Here is a 17,585-nt window from a genome sequence, read left to right on the forward strand (position 1 = left end):
TTTTGTTGCAGGCCTGGATACACATTGGGAAGTGCAAGAGACAACAATCTTATAAAACAGACAGGATATAAGTAATACAGATAGTAACATTAATAAAGTCATAATGCAGCAGAGAGAGACACAAACCATAAACAAATTGAAAATAAAGAGAACAAATTAAAACAATGATTAGTACAACTAGTTGTAATCTGGTTGCAATAAACCATCAAGTCCACAGGGGAGTCAGCTGGAGAAGACAAATTCTGGAAGGATCAGGTAGAGAAAAAATATATTTGTTTCATTTTTGTTTACCAAGGTATACTTTATCAACTCATTGTAGGTCATAGCATAAGAGGAAATGTTTTTCTAGAAACCAAAGATTAAAAGCTGGTATATTTCAGAAAAAGTCATATAATTATAAATCATATTTATCAGTTCACTTGGTCCCATGTAATTAATCCCTGTTGATCTGGATTGAATCGTCAGGTTTTCCATCAGAGTTCTGTAATTTCTTATGTAGTTTAGTGGTATGATCTAAAAGCTATCAGAAACTTATATTTATCAAAAAGTTTTATGAATTTTCTTGAATATCTTCATTTTATAAAAGCATCAGAGTAAAACAATGATTGTCTATAACCACAAAAGACCTAAAATAGCATGGTTAAAGATCTGATTACAATGCAATTGACAAGAAACTTGGATATTTCTGTGACATACAACATTTTAAGATAATAACTAGAATTATGACTGAAAACATTATACCAGGACATATCACATTTTTAGGAATTCCATATAAATTTTAGAATATCTATTGATATATTAATGACATTTATCCATACAATATAAGGCTTATCTCCAATCACTTGACAATGCTTCTCAAGTAATTTAATATACCAAATAAGCCCAATTACTTTAATTTTCCTCTCTGAGATGTCTCAAGGTTCCTTTGAAGCATCCCAGAGTTAGCTGGAGGTCAAAAAAACTTTAGTTAGAATTTGATATTTGGAAAGCTTGTCAAAAATATAAAAAAGGTTTCAAAACACTTGTTCCAATAGGATCATAGGTCACTGTGAAACAATACTTATGCACTTAACCAACGTGACAAAAAGATTTCAAAAAACAAATACAGATCACTTAAAGGCAAAGAAACTCACACAATCTGTTACCAAAAGCAGTATTCCAAGAAAACTTTGTTCTCTTAACAGAGGTAGGAACAAAATCTAGTCTTGCATCAGCCTACTTTTATAACAAAATTCATTTATCTAACTAAATTTAATCTAATCCCAGACTGACCATGTACAGAACTCCTTTTCAGAGCTCCCTTTCTACAAACCTTCTACACTTTCTGTTTCCATATTAGTTTGTCCCTTATTTTCCCATCCAAAACAACCAACCAACCAGCTCTAGGACACAATCATTCTTTCCCTTTAACAAAATGTTTTTCCATTCCTCATACTTTCTTTTGCTGAAAACGCACATCCTACTTTCCTTGCATACTGAAATGTTTCCCTTATTATCTTTATAGCTTTAATTACATATTACAATTTTAACCCTTAAAAACCTTAATCTTATGGTTTTTAAGGGTTAAAATCTTAACCTTAATGTGGGTCCTGGAAGATCCCACATGCCACGGAGCAACTAAGCCCATGGGCCACAACTACTGAGCCCATGTGCCACAACTATTGAGCCTTCACTCTAGAGCCTGTGAGCCACAACTACTGAGTCCATATGCCACAACTACTGAAGCTCACATGCCTAGAGCCTGTGCCCCACAACAAGAGAAGCCACTGCAATGAGAAACCCGCGCATCACAACAAAGAGCGGCCCCCACTCGCTGCAACTAGAGAAAGCCCACGTGCAGCAATGAAGATCCAACACAGACAAAAGTAAAATAAATAAATTTAAAATAAATAAATTAAATTAAAACTCTTCTCTCATTTAGCTTTATTTTACAACTTATGAAAACATTACCATACCAAGTTAATTTTTTGTTGTTGGTGTTGACAAGCTCTGTAACAGAAAAAACAGGAATGTACTGACCTTCAGTAAATCTAGGTACAACAAAAGTAAAACATGTCTATATTGATTACACCAGTAAGCTTAAGCTAGCTTTAACACCAGATGTTAATTTAATACTGAATATTTCCTAGATCACGTGAACCTGAAATTCTTTCTGGCCATTTTCTCTCGTATTTAGATATATTCAGTTTGTAAGTGCTTACTCTTAAGTAAATTAAATAAAGCTCTTTTATAAATCTAATTTTGATAATATTTTCCAGAGGTAGAGACATCTCATATAATGTACACAGACTTAAACAGACAAAACTAGAAAACTCACAGCTTCATTTTAACAGTTATGAATCAAGTATTACAATATAATCTTACTAGTTATTTATAACAGTTGGAATAAGTTAAAATTTATTTGCTCAAGTGATAAGGCTTTACTATTTGTGGGAAAGATTTTTAAGATTTGTATGTTAAATACAAATTTAACATACAAATCTTAAAAATTTGTTTTTTTAAATACATCTTTACTGGCGTATAATTGCTTTACAATGTTGTGTTAGTTTCTGCTGTATAACAAAGTGAATCAGCTATATGTATATATATATATCCCCATATGCCCTCCCTCTTGTGTCTCCCTCCCACTCTCCCTATCCCACCCCTCTAGGTGGTCACGAAGCACTGAGCTGATCTCCCCATGTGATGCAGCTGCTTCCCACTAGCGATCTATTTTACATTTGGTAGTGTATATATGTCAATACTACTCTCTCACTTCATCCCAGCTTACCCTTCCCCCTCCCCGTGTCCTCAAGTACATTCTCTACGTATGTATCTTTATTCCGGTCCTGCCCCTAGATTCATCAGTACCATTTTTTTTTTTTAGATTCCATATATAGCCATTAGCATACAGTATTTGTTTTTCTCTTTCTGACTTACTTCACTCTGTATGACAGATTCTAGGTCCATCCACCTCACTACAAATAACTCAATTTCGTTTCTTTTTATGGCTGAGTAATATTCCATTGTATATATGTGCCACATCTTCTTTATCCATTCATCTGTTGATGGACAGTTAGGTTGCTTCCATGTCTTGGTTATTGTAAATAGAGCTGCAATGAACATTGTGATACATGTCTCTTTTTGAATTATGGTCTTCTAAGGGTATATGTCCAGTAGCGGGATTGTTGGGTCATATGGCAGTTTATTTTTAGTTTTTTAAGGAACCTCCATACTGTTTTCCACAGTGGCTATTACACATTTACATAATGTAGGTGTACCAATTTACATTCTCACAAAGAGTGCAGGAGGGTTCCCTTTTCACCACACCCTCTCCAGCATTTATTGTTTCTTGATTTTTTGATAATGGTTTTTCTGACCAGTGTGAGGTGATAACTCATTGTAGTTCTGATTTGCATTTCTCTAATAATTAGTGATGTTGAGCATCTTTTCATGTGCCTCTTGACCATCTGTATGTCTTTTCTGGTGAAATGTCTATTTAGGTCTTCTGCTCATTTTTTAATTGGGTTGTTTGTTTTTTTTAAATTGAGCTCTATGAGTTGATTATATATTTTGGAGATTAATCCTTTGTCTGTTGTTTCATTTGCAAATACCTTCTCCCATTCTGAGGGTTGTCTTTTTGTCTTGTTTATGGTTTCCTTTGCTGTGCAAAAGCTTTTAAGTTTAATTAGGTCCCATTTGTTTATTTTTGTTTTTATTTTCATTACTCTAGGAGGTGGGTCAAAAAAGATCTTGCTGTGGTTTACGTCAAAGGGTGTTTTTCTTATGTTTTCCTCTAAGAGTTTTATAGTGTCCGGTCTTACATCTAGGTCTTTAATCCATCTTGAGTTTATTTTTGTGTATGGTGTTAGGGAGTGTTCTAATTTCATTCTTTTACATGTAGCTGTCCAGTTTTTCCAGCACCACTTATTGGAGAGACTGTCTTTTCTCCATTGTATGTTCTTGCCTCCTTTGTTATAAATTAGGTGACCATATGTGCATGGGTTTATCTCTGGGCTTTCTATCCTGTTCCATTGATCTATATTTCTGTTTTTGTACCAGTACCATACTGTCTTGATTACTCTAGCTTTGTAGTGTAGTTTGAAGTTGGGGAGCCTGATTCCTCCAGCTCCATTCTTCTTTCTCAAGATTGCTTTGGAGGACGGCTTAAAGATGGCGGAAGAGTAAGACGCGGAGATCTCCTTCCTCCTCACAGAGACATCAGAAATACATCTACACGTGGAACTTCTCCTATAGAACACCCACCGAACGCTGGCAGAAGACCTCAGACCTCCAAAAAGGCAAGAAACTCCCCACATATCTGGGTAGGGCAAAAGAAAAAAGAATAAACAGGGACAAAAGAATAGGGACGGGACCTATGCCAGTGGGAGGGTGCCGTGAAGGAGGAAAGACTCCCATACACTAGAGGCCCCTTCGCGGGCGAAGACTGCGGGTGCCGGAGGGGGAAGCTCCGGGGCCGCGGAGGACAGCTCAGCCACAGGGGTGCGGAGGGCAAAGCGGAGAGATTCCCGCAGAGGATCGGTGCCGACCGGCACTCACCAGCCCGAGAGGCTTGTCTGCTCGCCCGCCGGGGCGGGCGGGGCCGGGAGCTGAGTTGGCAGAGCGAAGACAGCTTGAAGGGGGCTAGTGCGCCACGGCTGGCCGGGAGGGAGTTCGGGAGAAGTCTGGAGCTGCCGAAGAGGCAAGAGACCTTTTCCTCCCTCTTTGCTGCCTGGGCGCGAGGAGAGGGGATTAAGTGCGCCGCTTAAAGGAGCCCCAGAAGCGGGCGCGGAGCTGCCGAAGAGACAAGAGACTTTTTCTTGCCTCTCTGCTTCCTTGGGTGTGAGGTGAGGGGATTAAGAGCACCGCGTAGAGGAGCTCCAGAAACGGGCGCGAGCCGCTGCTGTCGGCACAGACAGTAGAGATGGGTGTCGGACGCTAAGGTTGCTGCTGCCACCACCAAGAGGCCTGTGTGTGAGCACAGGTCACTCTCCACACCAGCCCTCCCGGGATCCCGTGCAGTCCGCCACTGCCGGGGTCCCGGGATCCAGGGACAGCTTCCCCAGGAGAACACACGGCGCACCTTGGGCCTGTGCAGCGTCACGTCGGCCTCTGCCGCCGCAGACTCGCCCCGCCCCCGTGCCACTCCCTCCCCCCAGCCTGAGTGAGCTGGAGCCCCCGAATCAACTGCTCCTTTAACATCGTCCTTTCTGAGCGAAGGGCCGTCGCCCTCGGACAACCTACACGCAGAGGCGGGACCAAGTCCAAAGCTGAACCCCAGGAGCTGTGCGAACAGAAAGGAGAGGGGGAGGTCTCTCCCAGCAGCCTCAGAAGCGGCGGATTAAAGCTCCACAATCAACTTTAAGTGCCCTGCATCTGTTGAAAACCTGAATAGACAACGAATCATCCCAAGTTGAGGAGGTGGACTTTGGGAGCAAGATATACTATTATTTTCCCCTTTTTTTTCTTTTTGTGAGTGTGTATGTGTGTGCTGCTGTGTGAGATTTTGTCTGTATAGCTTTGCTTTCACCATTTGTCCTAGGGTTAGACCGACCCATTTTTCTGTTTTTTTTTTTTTTTAAAGGAAATTTTTCTTAATAATTATTTTTTATTTTAATAACTATACTTTATACTACTCTGTCTTCTCCCTTTCTTTCTTCCTTTCTTCCTTCCTTTCTTCCCTCCCCCTTCTTTCCTCCCTTCCTCTCTTCCTTCCTCCCTTTCTTCCTCTGCACCTTCCTTCCTTCCTTCCTTCCTTTCTTGCTTCCTTCCTTCCTTCCTTCCCTCCCTCCCTCCTTCCTTCCTTTTCTTTTCTTTCTATTTATTCTACCTTTTATTTTGAGCCGTGTGGATTAAAGGTTCTTGGCGCCCCAGCCAGGCACCAGGGCGGTGTCCCTGAGGTGGGAGAACCAACCTCAAGACACTAGTCCACAAGAGACCTCCCAGCTCCACGTAATATCAGACGGCGAAAATCTCCCAGAGATCTCCATCTCAACACCAAGACCCAGCTTCACTCAAGGACCAGCAACGAACAGTGCTGGACACCCTATCCCCAACAAAGATCAAGACAGGTCTACAGCCCCATCCATTAGCAGAGAGGCTGCCTAAAATCATAATAAGGTTACCAACATCCCCAAACACACCACCAGATGAGGACCTGCCCACCAGAAAGACAAGATCCAGCCTCATCCACCAGAACAGAGGCACTAGTCCCCCCAACCAGGGAATCTACTCAACCCACTGAACCAACCTTAGCCACTGGGGACAGCCACAAAAAACAACAGGAACTAGGAACCTGCAGCGTGCAAAAAGGAGACCCCAAACACAGTAAGATAAGCAAAATGAGAAGACAGAAAAACACACAACAGATGAAGGAGCAAGATAAAAACACACCAGACCTAACAGATGAAGAGGAAATAGCCAATCTACCTGAAAGAGAATTTAGAATAATGATGGTGAAGATGATGCAAAATCTTGGAAAAAGAATAGACAATTTGCAAGAAACAGTTAACAGGGACCTAGAAGAAATAAAGAGGAAGCAAGAAACGATGAGCAACACAATAAATGAAATTAAAAATACTCTAGATGGGATCAATAGCAGAATAACTGAGGCAGAAGGACGGATAAGTGACCTGGAAGATAAAATAGTAGAAATAACTACTGCAGAGCAGAAGAAAGAAAAAAGAATGAAAAGAACTGAGGACAGTCTCAGAGACCTCTGGGACAACATTAAACGCGCCAACATTCGAATTATAGGGGTCCCAGAAGAAGAAGAGAAAAAGAAAGGGACTGAGAAAATATTTGAAGAGATTATAGTTGAAAACTTCCCTAATATAGGAAAGGAAATAGTCAACCAAGTCCAGGAAGCACAGAGAGTCCCATACAGGATAAACCCAAGGATAAACACGCCGAGACACATAATAATCAAACTGTCAAAAATTAAATACAAAGAAAACATATTAAAAGCAGCAAGGGAAAAACAACAAATAACACACAAGGGAATCCCCATAAGATTAACATCTGATCTTTCAGCAGAAACTCTACAAGCCAGAAGGGAGTGGCAGGACATATTTAAAGTGATGAAGGAAAAAAACCTACAACCAAGATTACTCTACCCAGCAAGGATCTCATTCAGATTTGATGGAGAAATTAAAACCTTTACAGACAAGCAAACCTGAGAGAGTTCAGCACCACCAACCAGCTCTACAACAAATCCTAAAGGAACTTCTCTAGGCAAGAAACACAAGAGAAGGAAAAGACCTACAAGAACAACCCGAAACAATTAAGTAAATGGTAATAGGAACATACATATCGATAATTACCTTAAATGTAAATGGATTAAATGCTCCCACCAAAAGACACAGACTGGCTGAATGGATACAAAAACAAGACCCATATATGTGCTGTCTACAAGAGACCCACTTCAGACCTAGGGACACATACAGACTGAAAGTAAGGGGATGGAAAAAGATATTCCATGCAAATGGAAATCAGAAGAAAGCTGGAGTAGCAATTCTCATATCAGACAAAATAGACTTTAAAATTAAGACTATTACAAGAGACAAAGAAGGACACTACATAATGATCAAGGGATCGATCCAGGAATAAGATAAAACAATTGTAAATATTTATGCACCCAACATAGGAGCAACTCAATACATAAGGCAAATACTAACAGCCTTAAAAGGGGAAATCGACAGTAACACAATTATAATGGGGGACTTTAACACCCCACTTTCACCAATGGACAGATCATCCAAAATGAAAATAAATAAGGAAACACAAGCTTTAAATGATACATTACACAAGATGGACTTAATTGATATTTATAGGACATTCCATCCAAAAACAACAGAATACACATTTTTCTCAAGTGCTCATGGAACATTCTCCAGGATTGATCATATATTGGGTCACAAATCTAGCCTTGGCAAATTTAAGAAAATTGAAATCGTATCAAGTATCTTTTCCGACCACAACGCTATGAGACTAGATATCAATTATAGGAAAAGATCTGTAAAAAATACAAACACATGGAGGCTAAACAATACACTACTTAATAACGAAGTGATCACTGAAGAAATCAAAGGGGAAATCAAAAAATACTTAGAAACAAATGACAATGGAGACACAACGACCCAAAACCTATGGGATACAGCAAAAGCAGTTCTAAGAGGCAAGTTTATAGCAATACAATCATACCTTAAGAAACAGGAAACATCTCAAATAAACAACCTAACTTTGCACTTAAAGCAATTAGAGAAAGAAGAACAAGAAAACCCCAAATTTAGCAGAAGGAAAGAAATCATAAAGATCAGATCAGAAATAAATGAAAAAGAAGTGAAGGAAACAATAGCAAAGATCAATAAAACTAAAAGCTGGTTCTTTGAGAAGATAAATAAAATTGATAAACCATTAGCCAGACTCATCAAGAATAAAAGGGAGAAGACTCAAATCAATAGAATTAGAAATGAAAAAGGAGATGTAACAACTGACACTGCAGAAATACAAAAGATTATTAGAGATTACTACAAGCAACTGTATGCCAATAAAATGGACAACCTGGAAGAAATGGACAAATTCTTAGAAATGCACAACCTGCCGAGACTGAACCAGGAAGAAATAGAAAATTTGAACAGACCAATCACAAGCACTGAAATTGAAACTGTGATTAAAAATCTTCCAGCAAACAAAAGCCCAGGACCAGATGGCTTCACAGGCGAATTCTATCAAACATTTAGAGAAGAGCTAACACATATCCTTCTCAAACTCTTCCAACAGATAGCAGAGAGAGGAACACTCCCAAACTCATTCTATGAGGCCAACATCACCCTGATACCAAAATCAGACAAAGACGTCACAAAGAAAGAAAACTACAGGCCAATATCACTGATGAACATAGATGCAAAAATCCTCAACAAAATATTAGCAAATAGAATCCAACAGCACATTAAAAGGATCATACACCATAATCAAGTGGGGTTTATCCCAGGAATGCAAGGATTCTTCAATATACGCAAATCAATCAACGTGATACACCATATCAACAAACTGAAGGAGAAAAACCATATGATCATCTCAATAGATGCAGAGAAAGCTTTTGACAAAATTCAACACTCATTTATGATAAAAACCTTGCAGAAAGTAGGCATACAGGGAACTTTCCTCAACATAATAAAGGCCATATATGACAAACCCACAGCTAGCATCGTTCTCAATGGTGAAAAACTGAAACCATTTCCACTAAGATCAGGAACAAGACAAGGTTGCCCACTCTCACCACTCTTATTCAACATAGTTTTGGAAGTTCTAGCCACAGCAATTAGAGAAAATAAAGAAATAAAAGGAATCCAAATAGGAAAAGAAGAAGTAAAGCTGTGACTGTTTGCAGATGACATGATACTATACATAGAGAATACTAAGGATGCTACCAGAAAACTACTAGAGCTAATCAATGAATTTGGTAAAGTTGCAGGATACAAAATTTTTTTTTTTTTTTTTTTTTTTCGGTATGCGGGCCTCTCACTGTTGTGGCCTCTCCCGTTGCGGAGCACAGGCTCCGGACGCACAGGCCCAGCGGCCATGGCTCACGGGCTTAGTTGCTCCGCGGCATGTGGGATCTTCCCGGACCAGGGCACGAACCCGTGTCTCCTGCATCGGCAGGCGGATTCTCAACCACTGCGCCACCAGGGAAGCCCAGGATACAAAATTAATGCACAGAAATCTCTGGCATTCTTATACACTAATGATGAAAAATCTGAGAGTGAAATTAAGAAAACACTCCCATTTACCATTGCAACAAAAAGAATAAAATATCTAGGAATAAACCTACCTAAGGAGACAAAAGACTTGTATGCAGAAAACTATAAGACACTGATGAAAGAAATTAAAGATGATACAAATAGGTGGAGAAATATACCATGTTCTTGGATTGGAAGAATTAACATTGTGAAAATGACTATACTACCCAAAGCAATCTACCGATTCAATGCAATCCCTATCAAATTACCACTGGCATTTTTTACAGAACTAGAACAAAGAATTTCACAATTTGTATGGAAACACAAAAGACCCCGAATAGCCAAAGCAATCTTGAGAACGAGAAATGGAGCTGGAGGAATTAGGCTCCCTGACTTCAGACTCTACTACAAGACTACAGTAATCAAGACAATATGGTACTGGCACAAAAACAGAAATATAGATCAATGGAACAGGATAGAAAGCCCAGAGATAAACCCACACACATATGGTCACATTATCTTTGATAAAGGGGGGAAGGATATACAGTGGAGAAAAGACAGCCTCTTCAATAAGTGGTGCTGGGAAAACTGGACAGCTACATGTAAAAGTATGAAATTAGAACAATCCCTAACACCACACACAAAAATAAACTCAAAATGGGTTAAAGACCTAAATGTAAGGCCAGACACTATCAAACTCTTAGAGGAAAACACAGGCAGAACACTATACGACATAAATCACAGCAAGATCCTTTTTGACCCATCTCCTAGAGAAATGGAAATAAAAACACAAATAAACAAATGGGACCTAATGAAACTTAAAAGCTTTTGCACAGCAAAGGATACCATAAACAAGACCAAAAGACAACCCTCAGAATGGGAGAAAATATTTGCAAATGAAGCAACTGACAAAGGATTAATTTCCAAAATTTATAAGCAACTCATGCAGCTCAATAACAAAAAAACAAACAACCCAATCCAAAAATGGGCAGAAGAACTAAATCGACATTTCTCCAAAGAAGATATACAGATTGCTAACAAACACATGAAAGAATGCTCAACCTCATTAATCATTAGAGAAATGCAAATCAAAACTACAATGAGATATCATCTCACACCGGTCAGATTGGCCATCATCAAAAACTCTAGAAACAATAAATGCTGGAGAGGGTGTGGAGAAAAGGGAACCCTCTTGCACTGCTGGTGGGAATGTGAATTGATACAGCCGCTATGGAGAACAGTATGGAGGTTCCTTAAAAATCTACAAATAGAACTACCATACGACCCAGCAATCCCACTACTGGGCATATACCCTGAGAAAACCATAATTCAGAAAGACTCATGTACCAAAATGTTCATTGCAGCTCTATTTACAATAGCCAGGACATGGAAGCAACCTAAGTGTCCATCAACAGATGAATGGATAAAGAAGATGTGGCACATATATACAATGGAATATTACTCAGCCATAAAAAGAAATGAAACTGAGTTATTTATAATGAGGTGGATGGACCTGGAGTCTGTCATAGAGTGAAGTAAGTCAGAAGGAGAAAAACAAATACCGTATGCTAACACATATATATGGACTCTAAGGGAAAAAAATGTCATGAAGAGATTAGTGGTAGGACGGGAATAAAACACAGACTTACTCGAGCATGGACTTGAGGATATGGGGAGGGGGAGGGTGGGCTGTGACGAAGTGAGAGAGTGGCAGGGACATATATACACTATCAAATGTAAATTAGATAGCTAGTGGGAAGCTGCTGCATAGCACAGGGAGATCACCTCTGTGCTTTGTGACCACCTAGAGGGGTGGGATAGGGAGGGTGGGAGAGAGGGTGATGCAAGAGGGAAGAGATATGGGAACATATGTATATGTATAACTGATTCAGTTTGTTGTAAAGGAAAAACTAACACACTATTGTAAAACAATTATACTCCAATAAAGATGTTAAAAAAAAAAAAAAAGATTGCTTTGGCTATTTGGGGTCGTGTGTGTGTGTGTGTGTGTGTGTGTGTGTGTGTGTTTTACATATATAAACATTCTTTTTCATATTCTTTTCCATTCTGGTTTATCACTAAGATTTGTATTTGTTCTTTTTTTTTTTTTAGAGGAGCACAGGCTCCGGATGCACAGGCTCAGCGGCCATGGCTCACGGGCTCAGTTGCTCCGCGGCATGTGGGATCTTCCCGGACCAGGGCACGAACCCGTGTCTCCTGCATCGGCAGGCGGATTCTCAACCACTGCGCCACCAGGGAAGCCCCTGTATTTGTTCTTAATAAACTTTTAAAGGGGCTATGAATTAGATTTTGGCTGAGGGAGTCTTTCCAGTGGTTTGAGGTTTTTTTTGCTCCATGGCATGTGGGATCTTCCCACGCCAGGGCTTGAACCCGTGTTTCCTGCATTAGCAGGTGGATTCTTAACCACTGTGCCACCAGGGAAGCCCTCCAGTGGTTTGAGTTTTAAAAGGCCACTTTTTCCTTCTTTGCCCCCTTGGTTTCAAGTTCTACCTGATTGAGCTAATTAGGTTCAGCCTCAGGTCTTCCTGGGCTCTATTAACACTTCTGTCTTGTAGAGATTTGCAAGACAAAAACAGTTGCTTTTAATTCCCCAAAGAACCAGTCTGTCACCTAAATGATATTAAAAGATTGATTTGCACAGCTATGTTTTCATTAATTTGATTTTCTATATTAGTGAGAAGACATCCAACTAAACCAAAATTTAAGAGTTCTATGTTCTAGGGACTTCCCTGGTAGCACAGTGGTTAAGAATCCACCTGCCAATGCAGGAGACATAGGTTCAATCCCTGGTCTGGGAAGATCCCACATGCCACGGAGCAACTAAGCCCATGTGCCACAACTGCTGAGCCTGCACTCTAGAGCCCGCACGCCACAACTCCTGAGCCTGAGTACTGCAACTACTGGAGCCCACGCACCCAGAGCCCGTGCTCTGTAGCAAGAGAAGCCACCACAATAAGAAGCCTGCGCACCGCAACCAAGAGTAGCCACCGCTTGCCTCAACCAGAGAAAGCCCGCGAGCAGGAATGAAGACCCAATGCAGCCAAAAAATAAATAAAATTTTAAAAAGAGTTCTAATGGAATTTTTTAAAAAATGGTCATGAAGAACCTAGGGGCAGGATGGGAATAAAGACATAGACCTACTAGAGGATGGAACTGAGAACATGGGGAGGGGGAAGGGTAAGCTGGGACAAAGTGAGAGAGCGGCATGGACATATACACACTACCAAATGTAAAACCGATAGTTAGTGGGAAGCTGCTGCATAGCACAGGGAGATCAGCTCGGTGCTTAGTGACCATCTAGAGGGGTGGGATGGGGAGGGTGGGAGGGAGGGAGACGCAAGAGGGAGGAGATATGGGGATATATGTATATGTATAGCTGATTAACTCTGTTATAGAGCAGAAACTAGCACACCATTGTAAAGCAATGACACTCCAATAAACGTGTTAATAAATAAATAAATAAAAAGAAAGAGTTTTACGTTCTAGAACTTTAGGGTTTAATTCATCACGCCTTCTAAAGCTTTCATAAGGCAAGTCAACAAAGGCCCTCTTTCTGAGTGCACAGGTTAAACTCAGAGCAAAATCTCTACTATTAATTAGCCCCTGAATATTGGTTCCCAGTATTTTTTTTTTTTTTTTTTTGAAAAGAGCTCAGATAACCAACCCTATTAGTTTCCTTTAGTATGTTTCATTAAGATTTCTTGAGGGGCAAATCTACTTGGGGAAGTATTCTCGAGTGAAACATGTCTATCCCACAAGTAATTAAGCAAAGGAGATGTAGCTGTGAGGGGAAACACTGACTGAAACCACCCACCCTCGCCAGGCACCACAGTAACCATTTGCATGAGTTATCTTAAACGGGAGAACCTGGTAAGGAACGCAGAACAAGGCACCACCAACTGGAAGAATTCGGGAAAGGTCAAAAGGACACACCAGTCCATATGTCCTACCAACCTCCCAGAATCCTCCTCGCTGGAATCCATCCTGGCTGAGTGATGCTCGCGCCACCAGGAAGGATCCTGAGTCAGAATGATAGGCCATAGACAACCCGAAAACTAATCCCATTACCATAAAACCCCGAGACTGCGAGCCACATGGCAGAGCAGTCCTCCTGGATTCCCTTACCCTCCTGCTCTCTGCCCGGGCGCCCCTTCCCAATAAGGTCTCCTGCACTGCCAGCATGTGTGTTTCCTGGGACAATTCATTTCCGAGTGTTAGACAAGAGCCCACTCTCGGGCCCTGGAAGGGGTCCCCCTTCCTGCAAAACAACCATCTTATATAAAGCCCATTTAAACATACCAATTTTTACAAACTTTAATCTCAATTAAAGTTTGATAACAACATAACTTTAAACAACATAACAACATAAACTTTAATCTCAATTCTATATATTTTAGTTTCCATTAGGACTCAATCAACAAGCCTTCGTTTTACAATGACTCCTAGAGCTTTCCTTACTTATTTTATCTATTTTGTATAAAAGGTTCTGGGGTCCCCAGTGAGGGGTTAAGCCCAGAGACTCAGGCCCTTTAGTCAATCTTTTAACTTGACTAATTGGCCCGTTGTCCCAAGTAATTGTTGGTAAGGTATCTCAATATAATTTTCTTCCAGCCATATATGTTTTTTAAACTGGAGTAAATCGAGCGGACTTGTTTGGGGCCATTTAATGTTGAGGACGAGTAGGGGGTTCCTCTGGCCCATCCAACCTTAGGTAGTGTTGTATCGAACCTTTAGATTTAATCCCATTAATGTCCATTTTATTTCTCTCATCTTAAAATAACCACCTAAAGATTTCTTTATCCATTTGGGACAAGCCCCTTTAAAATTTCCACCTGGTTGGGAAAAAGTCTCTAGACTTCCTTCAGTTTTTTTTCTTAGTCTGTTAATCAATCTAATTAACATTAATTATTCTAATGTTTTCATTAGCATCTGTAAGACCCATTGAGGGAAAGAAGAGGCCATAAATAGGATTCCCAAAATGGTTTTTCTTGTTTGTTTTAAACTAAAGGAGTTCTTAGGTTAACCATTAGGTATATATTTTTTCCACTTTTTTTAAATAGGCACCAATAAAACAGCTGTTTATAATGAGAGGTCTCTAAAAATTTATCAATTTAGAGTTTTTCCAATTTAAAGGATCCATCATCTGCCATTAATGAGATATATCTTAACAGTGACTCAAACCAATAAGACACAGGAGGCTTCCCCACAAGAGAGTGTGAAGGCTGCCACCTAAACAAGATCCAAAGTTTATTCCCAAAAACAGTCTAAGAAAGTAAAGGCCTTCACTGTACTTCCTGATGCAGGAAAGTTAAAATGGTAAAAAGCCCCTGAGAGTTGGCACAGTTAAGACAAAAGACTGCTCAGAATCCCAGTCTAATCTACTGGCAGCCAAAAGTACACCACACGTATACCTTTTGGATGGCAGAGACCGAGTTCTCAAAACATATACACACACGCAAAATGTTAACTGCGTATGTAATAAAAGAGCCCCATCTCAGTCATTTTCAGGGTGAGATTTTCTTTAATTCCCAGTTAAGTACTGGGTTAGCCAAAAAGTTCCTTTGGTTTTTAAGTAAAAATAAAAGACACATTTTATTTTCCGCTTTCACCAAGAAATTTTTCACCGTTTTGTTCCACTACCTTCTGCCATTTTTCAGGCAACTTCACAATTCCATCTTCCCAAAACCTTCTATCTTTTTGAGCAAAGAACTGTTCCAAGTGCCTTTTACAGTCTTCCAGGGATCTGAAATTTTTCCCATTAAGAGAATTTTGTAAAGACCAAAATAAATGGAAATCCAAAGGTGCAATGTCTGGCGAATACGGTGGATGAATCAGAACTTCCCAGCCAAGCTGCTAATATTTTGCGTGTGTGTATATGTTAAAAACGGAACGTTTTCCTTATGTTTAAGTAGAGAATCGCATGTGGAAATACGGTCAATGTTTTTTTCACTTAACTTATGTGGAACCGAAACATCAAAGCAATTAACATAACTAAGCTTGTGTGAATGATTTTCAGCTGATTTGGATATTTTGAGTATGTCGGCTATCTCCCAGGTGGTATAACGTTGATTGTCCTCAATTAATGTCTCAATTGGATCGCTCTCAACTTTAACTGGTCTGACCGTCCCGGAGCATCTTCCAGCGAGGACTCTCCAGCACTAAACTTTGCAAACCACTTTTGACATGTTCGATCAGTCACAGCACCTTCTCCATACACTGCACAAATCTTTTCTTTGCATTACAGTTGTGTTTGTTTACCTTTCTTGAAATAATAAAATATAATACGCCAAAAATGTTTTTTTCTTCAATCTTCAATATAAAATGGCTACACAAAAATTCATCAACTTTGATAAGTTTTTAAATGCACTCTGATACGACAGCTGTCACAATACAATCTAACAAAATTGTTTCAAATGACATTAAAGACAACTAAGCACTACTAGAGGCACCTTACGGAAAAAAATGAATGAACATTTTGGCCAACCCAATAAGTACTCGTGAAGCTTTATTTTTTATTTAATTTTTTTAAAGTTTTTTTTGAAGTGGACCATTTTTAAAGTCTTTATTTAATTTGTTACAATATTACTTCTGGTTTTTTAATTTTTCGGCTGCAAGGCACGTGGGATCTTAGCTCCCCAACCAGGGAGGGATCAAACCCACACCCCTTGCATTGGAAGGCAAAGTCTTAACCACTGGACCACCAGGGAAGTCCTGGTACTTCTAAGCTTTGTACGTACATAAACCTGGCTGGGATATTAGTTGGAAGCTGGCAATCTGTTGTTCCTTTTCCTTTTGTCTTGGAAGCTTTGTTTCCCATTCCAAGGTTGGTTTTTTGAGATCGCTTTTACTTCAACAAACTCTATTAAAGTAGCCAATTCAGGGAAAAATGATAGGCCAGACTTCTACTTAATTACCCAGGCCAACCCTACTCAGTGTCTTTCAAATGAGCAAAGTCTTCCAGTCTTTCAACTGAGGATAAACCAACTCAGTGTCTAAACGGAGCAAAATCTTCCCAGTATCTTTCACTGAGGATAACGCAGGTACCTCTTCTTGAAACTAAGTTTCAAGGATAACCTACTCCTCCAGAGAGCTTAAACACCAATGAATAAAACCTAGGATCATCAGCCAATAATGGGAGGTCCAAGAACCAGGAAAGACTCACCCAAATTCGTCTGGACTCTCTGATGAGGTGCATGGACCAAAGAGGCCTCTGCCGGTACCAGAAGCTCCAGATCCTTGCAGAGTTCAAGTGAAGAAGACACGTCTGCTCTGGGCCCTTCGTGGCCACCAAAACCGTCAACTGAAAAAAAAAAAAAAAGCACAACCTAAAAGTTGAGAATTATGTTTTAGTTAGCAGATTTTCTGAGGACTTAAACCCAGAAGATAGCCTCTCTGACTGCTCTGAGGGATTGCTCCGAAGAGGTCAGGGAGGAACCAGGATATACAGGGGTTTTTACAACAAAAACCAGGTAGTGGGAACATCAAAAGATCATGTTAAAGAAAAACAGACATCTCACGTTAATGAATTTAGCACTTTTCTAGGTATGGGAAGATGCAACGATCTGGGCTCACTGAAGTCATTCCTTTGAAACGCACCTTAACTATCTAAGCCCAATATCCTGATTTTCTCCATCCCATATGCTTTCAGGGTGCACAGTCCGGGGTGGCAGCGGTGGCTGCTGGCTTGATGTCTGCAACCTCCTTTGCTTACTGATATGGCAGATGACATTTTTCATCCACACCAGAAACCATGTCACCTTTCACTCCCTTGGTAATCACGCCTTTTTCTTGCCCTGTCCTCAGGAGCAAAGGTTGAAGGCACGCTTCCTCCCCGTCCCCCCGCAA

General features: G+C 40.1%; 1 long non-coding RNA gene across 1 annotated transcript in view; it reads right to left on the reverse strand.

The window, feature by feature from the left end:
• Positions 1-17,585, reverse strand: part of LOC136794624 (uncharacterized) — a 157,974-nt gene that overhangs the window by 138,986 nt on the left and 1,403 nt on the right. Inside the window, exon 2 of the long non-coding RNA XR_010841671.1 lies at positions 16,903-17,040. This is a non-coding gene — a long non-coding RNA (uncharacterized lncRNA). The remainder of the gene's footprint in view (positions 1-16,902; positions 17,041-17,585) is intronic.

The sequence above is a fragment of the Kogia breviceps genome, chromosome 8 (assembly GCF_026419965.1).
Source record: "Kogia breviceps isolate mKogBre1 chromosome 8, mKogBre1 haplotype 1, whole genome shotgun sequence".
Lineage (NCBI taxonomy): Eukaryota > Metazoa > Chordata > Mammalia > Artiodactyla > Physeteridae > Kogia > Kogia breviceps.